The sequence below is a fragment of the Pinus tabuliformis genome, chromosome 1_1 (genome assembly GCF_031772625.1).
Source record: "Pinus tabuliformis cultivar Carrire ecotype Pingquan chromosome 1_1, CPIR1, whole genome shotgun sequence".
In the NCBI taxonomy this organism is placed as follows: Eukaryota; Viridiplantae; Streptophyta; class Pinopsida; order Pinales; family Pinaceae; genus Pinus; species Pinus tabuliformis.
Window position 1 is genome coordinate 400130134 of NC_142297.1, and position 8647 is coordinate 400138780.

Here is an 8647-nt window from a genome sequence, read left to right on the forward strand (position 1 = left end):
ACCTCATTGCCACCCTGCCATCGCGTCAACCGCTACGCCCGACCTTCTGCCAATGTGTCTTGCCACTTCATCATCCCCGTGGACCACTCAGAGCCTGCCACCTCACCTGATGGCGTCATGCTGATGTCACCCGGCCCTGACCCCACCGGTTACGTCATGCTGACGTCACCAGAAAAGCGCGCCAAACGTCCGAAAAATCAATATTATAGCCAAATTTGGCGTTTTTTTGGCACTTTTCTACAAAAACGTTTGTTGCTCCTGCATGATTTTTTCACGTCCAGCAGTGCACCAACCTGCAGAACTCGACCAGGAGACCGCCAGCGCACCATTTTCACCTGCATTCCTCTCCATTGCTCTCTGAAAACCAGGTATTTACCCTTGAAAATCCTTCCTTCACCTAGTTTTGCCTGTAAATTGCCAAGGACGATTAAATTTGTGAAAAAAACATATAATTGACCGGCAAAAATACTTGCGCCTGGCCCCATTTACAATTGTGAACTCGGAAAACACTAGCTGAGCCTTGTTTGCCCGCATTTTCACTAGAAACCATACTCTGTTCACGCATTCGCGAAAGACTCATTTAAATTGTAATTTACCTGCTGAGAAAGACAGAGTGAGGCCAGGCATTGGTCTTATTTAAACTTTAAACAGTATTTCAATTGTTGTTTATTAGAACTACTCTCTGTTCCTTATAAATTCACCTCCCTGGTAAAGAGACACTCCTCTATACTGTCTTGCTCAATTGAAACCACTTTACACTTAACTCAAAATCCTCTTTTGCAATGGAGACACCTGTAGTACTAAATGTTCAGCCTCTGAATGCCCCTCAAAGGGAATTGGAATGGCAACCCTTGGCAGATATGGATTATCAGATTTCAGAAGAGATGTTGATGAGGACCAAGTTCCATATCCACATGCTCAATGAACTTAAGGCCAAACATGAAACTGGAGCAGATGTGTTGGGTATATGGGATTCTTTTCTTCCTATTTTTAAGTTGCCTCAAGTCAATAAATTCCATGATTTTATCCATCTTTGTGCTGAATATTATGACCCTACTCAGAGGGCTGTGTTGGATCCTTCTGGTTCTACTCTCTTTTACATCACTCCTGAAGCCATCAGGAACATGCTCTGCTTCAAAACTCAGAGAAAATTGGTCCCCTTGTCACTAGTAGACTTGATAAAACAAGGGGCTAGATTGACAGATGCCCAAATCACTAAGCTAAATCAGTTATACATTGACTCTGATTCTGTGCAATATCCTCCTCTGAATCAAGTATACCTTAATCAGTTGGGCAGGGACTTGGTAGATATGATTAGTCCGATTTTGGGCTATAGCTCAATAGAATTGGTAGACCAAACTGTACTAGTAATGATGCTGATGTTCGCTCCGTGCAGACCTCCAGTTTGCTATGATTATGCCACCTACATCTCCGACAAAATGCATGAGCAGCTAATGAATTTATCCAGAGAAAAGATGTTCAGATACACCTCCTACATTTACCATTTGATCTTGTACCATCAACATGAGAAATTTCATTTTCCAATCAAAAGAGTGGATGCCCAAGGCAATCCCAGATCAATGGTCTATTGGTCCTCTGTCTTCCACACTACACCTGAGTCTCCATACACTTACTGTGAATTCATAGATCTGTTCGTCCATCCAGCTATGGCAATGCTGATGAGCTCACCTCCTCCGAGACTCACTGATGACATGCAGAGAATTCTTCAGCTATCCAAAGCTTACAACATTGGGGATTGGTACTTCTACCAAAACCACACCGTCATCAGGATATATGGGTGTGATTTGCCTCCATTCAGATTACCTAAGTATGTGCCTATGAGGCTATTTTCCCTAGAGTACTTTAGGCAATTTGGCCGGGTTGATGTGCTTCACTTTTCAGGAAAAGGCAAAAAAGCACAGTTGAAGGTGAAAAGCCAACTTGGCCATTTTATCTATAACCAGAGGGAGCAAGGATGGAAGGAAGCAGATAGAATGCTTGAGTCCCTTGGCCTTCAAACCAGTTTCCTATGGAAACCCTATGACCCTAATCATTTTATGACTATGAGGAGGCTCAAATATAAGTTGTCTGCCTATGATCATTATAGTATCCCTCACATTGAAAAATATGCTAACCAAGACAAATGGAGGAGAGGGACCTTAGAAGAGCCCATATCACAAGAAGAGCTAAATCAGAGGGCAGTAAGGAATCTAAGGAAGATGGTTGACCTTGAACTTTGTTCACAGGTATTCACACTTCCGAGCACACAAGTGGGAGCAGCTGCATCCTCCTCAACTGCCAAACAACAAACTACCAAGGCCACTGAAAATATATCTAGCAAAGGCAAAGAAAAGGAAATGGAGATAGAACAATCACTCCATGGCAAGGAGCAGCCACCTCCAGTGACTCAAGAGCAGGTAGATAAAGAAATGCAGCAGCAGGCAGAGCAACAACAACAACAACAGGAACTGCATCAAGAAGAAGGGCCACATGAGGGACAGCAGCCCTTACAGCAAGAAAGAGTAGTTGATACTCGACCTTCCATTGAGCAACAGGCTCAAAACATAGTGCCTCCTAGGCCAGAAACTACCTTCGATGCCTCGGTCCTCCAAACTCCACAGAAAGAGGACATAAACAAAAAAAGGGATAGAGAAACTCCCCTGACATCATCCATAAACCAGGGAGAGAAAAGGCAAAGGTTGAATGACTTTTCTGAGGATGACATAGCAATAAGGCAAGCAGTGGGCATGGGCCCACCCAGCAGAGAAGCTTCAGCCAGTTCCTTCCAGCAGGAACAGGACAGAACTATGGGAGGAGAGGTCAGCTCCTCCAGCCAGCAAAGAGAAGGAGAAAGGAGCATCAAGCAGCAGTTTATAGACATCAAAAGGAGGAGTGACCCTATCAAAATACAGCTGTACAACCATTTATTGAAAATGGCTCCCACCAATCAACAAAGACTGATGTCTGCATTTGATGTACAGGAAGGCAAAATGATCATGAGCCATTTTATGCCAACAGCACTGCAGCCCCAATCTACCTCAGATTACCTCAAAACCAATCTGGAGGTCCTGGCCAAGGACATACACCCAATGGATAAAATTGAACTGCACAAACAGACTGGTGAGATGGTGTATGCCGCCTTGGCAGACAAAACATTAGAAAATTACAAGCTAGAAAGCAGCCTCAATAATACAGCCTCTCAACTGGAGTTGGAGAGGGCATCATCCCAGGCAAAGGACAACAGAATAAGGTCCTTGGAAGACATAATCATTGAGATTGGGCATGATCCCAAAGACATCAAAGGAATACAAGAGATATTGAAGTTGAGGGATGCTGACATGGCTGCCTTAAGGAAAAAGATCAAACTCCCAGCTACCATTCACCCTCAAACAGATGAAGTAGCTCAGCAAAGACATGAGCAGGATGCCACAGACTTGATGATTTCCCTTTATAAGCAGCTGATTCAAGCACAAGAAAAGTTGGGAGAATCAGAGGCCGCACAAGCAGCATTGCAAACAGCACTGAAACAAAGAGAAGAGGGTCAGACCTCTCAGCCTCCTCTGGTCATCAATCTTGAGGAAACTGCTCCTATCACTGCTCCTCCTCCTCAACAGACTGAACAGACAGCAACATCTACTTCAGCAGCACCAACAACCACAGAGCAGGCCCAAAGCCTGGATATGCAAAAGCTGAAGAATGAAATTCAAATCCTGGAAGCTCAAATGACCGAGTTAAATGAGACCAGGGATAAATTGGCCAAGGTGAATGACAGGTATGACAAATCCAAGCAAGCGGTGGCAGAGAAGGGCAGGGAGGTGAAAGCCCTTAAAGACAAGATCAAAGAGCTGGAAAATGAGCTCAAATTAGATAAAGTTATAGCTGGGCTTAAGGCAATGCTATGGGCCAACATTGGCCAGTCTATTACTGACCAATGGCAGTATATAGAGACAATCCATGAGCAGGTAGAGCTCATCCCAAAAGCACAAGCTGAAATTCACAAGTCAAGGGCTGCTCTAGGCAACATGCCTGAAGTTGCCACCAGGATGATCAATGTGCTGAATAATAGAACAAGTACTCAGCTGGCAAACATGGGAATTCCCAATAGAACTGAGGCCATTCAGTTGATCAAAAGGGTTCTCACATTGAGAAATTTGGTGCAGACATTGGAGAGAAGAACCCAAGACATGCAGACTGAGGTAAAAAGATTCATGGATAAATTCCTGGTGCTGCAAAACAGAGGACTCCCTAGCTTACTGAACAGCGCAGGGAGACTGCTCATTCATGAGCAGTATGCCAAAAGAGTGAATGCATTTGCCACAAATGAAATCAATGAGAAGCCCAGCAGCTCAGAAGAAACAGGGCCAGCTACAGGACAGACTATCTACAACAAGGTAGAAAATCTATTTTTTATAATGAATGAGATCAATCACCTGTTTGATGTGGCACCCAATTTTTACAAGTATACAGAGGCAGAGGAGACTATGGATGCAATTCTCAGGCATCAACTCCCTACACAAGACTGGTGGACAAATACAATACAGAAAATTTTATAGACAGGGAGCCATTCACCAAATTTTGTTTTTAAAAAAAAATATCAATTGTTATGCAAAGCACAGTTAACAAAATCAGCATACATCAAAGATTAAAGCTGAGCCAACTCAGCAAAAATTTTAGCCAACAAAGCAAGAATAGGAAACCACAGCTGGCAGAGCCGAGAAGATACAGCGCAACAAAAAGTAAAGACACATTATCCAGCATTTAAGCAAAGCGGTTCAACCGACTCAATGACCTCCAAAGGTCAAATTATCCTCTGACAGACTTAAAGAGCATTTATGCTGCATTCAAAGTTGTAATAACTTCTTTTCTACTTTCTGTACGAAGTTATGAAGATATTTTCTCTCTCAGATGACTCAATGCCTGAGATATTTTGTATAAGCATTCCTATAAAGTCCCCTTCGCATGAGTTTGCAAGGGTTGTTGTTGATTTCTCCTGAAGAAGTTCTTATGTTGTAATCCTTTCAGAAGTTTAATAAAGAAAGTGATGGAATTTCTCGGATTTCTGAAGTGTTGAATGCGTTCTGGTGTATGTTGAAAACTGCTGGATTCCTGTGTATCACACAATACAATAAGTCTCTGTAACTCTCTCTGTTATGTATTTTTGATTTGTTAAAATCCATATATGTTTCTAATTTTGAATATTTAGCAACAAGGAAAAAGAATAACTTTCAGGATTTATTCAAGGAATACCCTGAGTTCAATCTGTGTTGTTAATGAATGTTTTCTTCAGCTGTAATCTTGATAAGTGTAATTCTTAATTGCTGCACTTTCAGAATACATCTTTCACAGTGACCTTTGTCACAGGAATTCAAGTTTGCTCCTGTGCAATGTGTTTTACTTTCACCTCACCAGTTTAATAGAGAATTCTTAATTGCTTTCTGTTGACTGACATGCCTCACCATTCAAGTTAAATTTGTTTGTCTGAGATACACAATTGGCCCTGCAGTTTGAACACCACCAATTCTGCACTTCAAAGCATTTCACAACTCCAGACTCCATTGCCCAATGATATATTACTCTCTAAACACTACATCTTAAGCCCTGAAGGAAATCCTTCAACCAAAACATAAACCAAAACCTGAGCATAATACCTAGCCTAAAACACCATCATAACAGAGACAAATCATAAAGAGAGAGCCCTCTCTGATTGCAGTTTGGCTAGAAACTGTGATCCAAAGATTGGTTAGTGGTTACCCCGGCCGTATTCCCTTGGGAGTCATAGGGAACAACCTGGGTGTTAACATAAATGGCGACTCCACTGGGGAGTGCTTGAGATTTTTCAATTACCATCTATCTTCCATAGCTACTATCAAGCCCGAAATCAGTCAAGAGGCCTTTAAACTGTTTTTGTATCACATTGACAGCTTTAGGGAGGAGCTTGTTTTAGGGAATCTTCATCTTAGCTTTGAAATATATATAGCCATTCCAAAATCCTCATCCAGTCCTTGCAGATATAAATAATTCCTAAAAAATCCTAAAAAACAGTTAGAAACTGGCTCCTAAGAAAAATCCACGGCACACTAGGGCAAATCCTGACCCTAATCCACCTATCATTGTTGATAATCCAAATACCATCCCAAGAAACATTAGGAGGCAGCAAAAGCAGGAGCAGCCTGCTGATTTAACCTCAGATTCAGATCATCCCAGCCTTATCTCTACCCCATGCAAGGTCCTTTTCCGGTCTACCCCTAGTTCCCCTAGTTCACCATCCACATCTCAAAGTCCTCCTCTCACATCTTCATCCACTGCACATATCCCCTTGACCAACACTCTAGGTTCACCCCTACTTGTTACCCTTGTGATACCCACTGTTCCTATTATCCCAGCTGCCCCTGTTAATCCTCTAAATCCTGTAAATATGGCTAACAGATATGCACCCTTGCAGATACCAGCTAATGCTGCAGCTCTACCCCAAGATTACCAAACCAAAATTTCATATTTTGACTCCAATGGCCCTCTGACAGCTGCCCAGCATGCCAAGAGGATGCAAGACCATTTTGAGACCTATGAAATAGATGATGACAGTGTCAGAATGAGGATGTTTGTTCAAAGCCTAACTGGGGATGTTAGAACTTGGTTTAGATCCCTGAATGCAAACTCCATTACAACTCCTGATGAACTGTATCAAGCCTTTACTAGTAGGTGGGAGAAGAAGAAAGATCCTCTGCACATACTTGGGGAATATGACACTATCAAAAGAGGTCCCCAAGAGACTGTTTTGGAGTATTGTGCAAGATTTAACAATGTATATAACTCAATTCCACAAAATTTAAGACCTCCTCCTGATTTAGCCTTGTACAAATTCCCTGATGGTTTTGACCCTGACATGGCCTATCAGTTGAAGGAAAGAGACTCTCAATCCCTTGAAGAGGCCCAAAGGGTTGCTGTCACAGTGGAAGCCAACCTAATTGCCAAAAGAAACAGGGCAAGGTTGGAAAAGAGGACTGCTTTCAAAGAGGAACCCTCTGCCTTTGATCAAAAGCTTGATGCCATACTCAATGGAATGAAAAGATTGGGTGATAGAGTGGAATCGGTTGAAAGAAAATCATCATGGGAAGCACCACAAAATAACCCTCCTAGGAATCCAAATTTTAGGAGAACTCAAAACCCAGGAATTGGCAAAACCAGTGCTGATCAAGACATAAGACCCCCTTTCCAAGAAAATTATGCAGAAACTTCCACATCAATAGAGCCCAATGAAGATCCTGAGATTAATTTATTGGGTCTAGATGGTGAAAGTCAAGTTTTCTTAACACAAGAAGATCATGAGGATGATGAAATCAAACTGTTCCAAACTAAATCAGGTGAATCCTTTGACTTCAAACAAGGCTATGACACTGCTGTTTATGAAGTCCATAAACAATATAAGCTGAGGAGCAGAACTGTGAATGTTAACCAGCCTGAAAAGATAAAGGACAATCAGCAGCCCGAAAGAGTCATAGTCACAGAGCCTAATGACAAAACAAATTCACATGTAGAAGAAGTGATTATTGAAGAGATCACTGAACCACTGTCCTCAAAACAGCAGCCTGTGGCTACTGCATCTTCTCATCCTTATTCAACTATTTCTCCTCAAGAGATGAGTAAAAAAGATAAGTCCCAAAGTCAAGATAAAAATCAAGAAGGAGATTTAATGAACAAAGAAAGGACTGTCACCTATAACCCCAAGGCCCAATCTGAAAAACCTTTTGATCTAGAAACAGAAATTGGCAAATTAAAGATAGCAATCCCTCTTTCAGAACTAGCCAAGCATGACATCTATAAGCTACAGATCAAGAAGTCCCTTCAACTCACTAGCAACAAAGATGATGTCAATGTGTTGGATGACACCCCAGAACTCTTGTTTGGCCCAGAAGTGGATGGAAAAACAATAGTCACAGGGGTACTGCCTTTCTATGTCAGTTTACATATTCATGATAAAATATTACATAATGCAATGTTTGACTCAGGTGCCTCTCACAATCTCATGCCAAAAGCAGTCATGGAAAGATTGAATCTAGACATAACAAGACCATACAAGGACCTGTTTTCCTTTGACTCCAGCCAAGTCAAGTGTCTAGGTCTCATAAAAGATTTATGTGTGTCTTTGGTTCAATACCCAAACAAGACAATCCTAATGGATGTGGTAGTTGCTGATATCCCACCTAAGTATGGGATGCTGTTATCAAGATCATGGGGAGCTAAACTCCAAGGTTCCCTACAATTAGACATGTCATATGCCACCATCTCTGTTTTTGGGCAACCAAAAAGACTGTACAGAGAAACACTAATGAAATACATGGTCAGCAGTGAAGAAAAGCCTCAAAACTTTCCTATATATGCTGTCCATTCAGACATAGACTCATACATTCTCTTCAATGACACCACAATTCCCTCAAAAGGTGAGGTTGAAACCAAGATATTCATACAAGAGGAAGATTCAAATGAAAGTATTACCACCCATGAAACAACAGTCAATCAAACACTAGATGTTGTTGCTGCCCTAGTTGTCAAGAACATCCAATCAAACGATGAGACTGTCCTAGAAGACAAGCTAGATGAAAAACCACAACTTCTACTCACATTGCCAGCCCATGAACAGATCATCAAA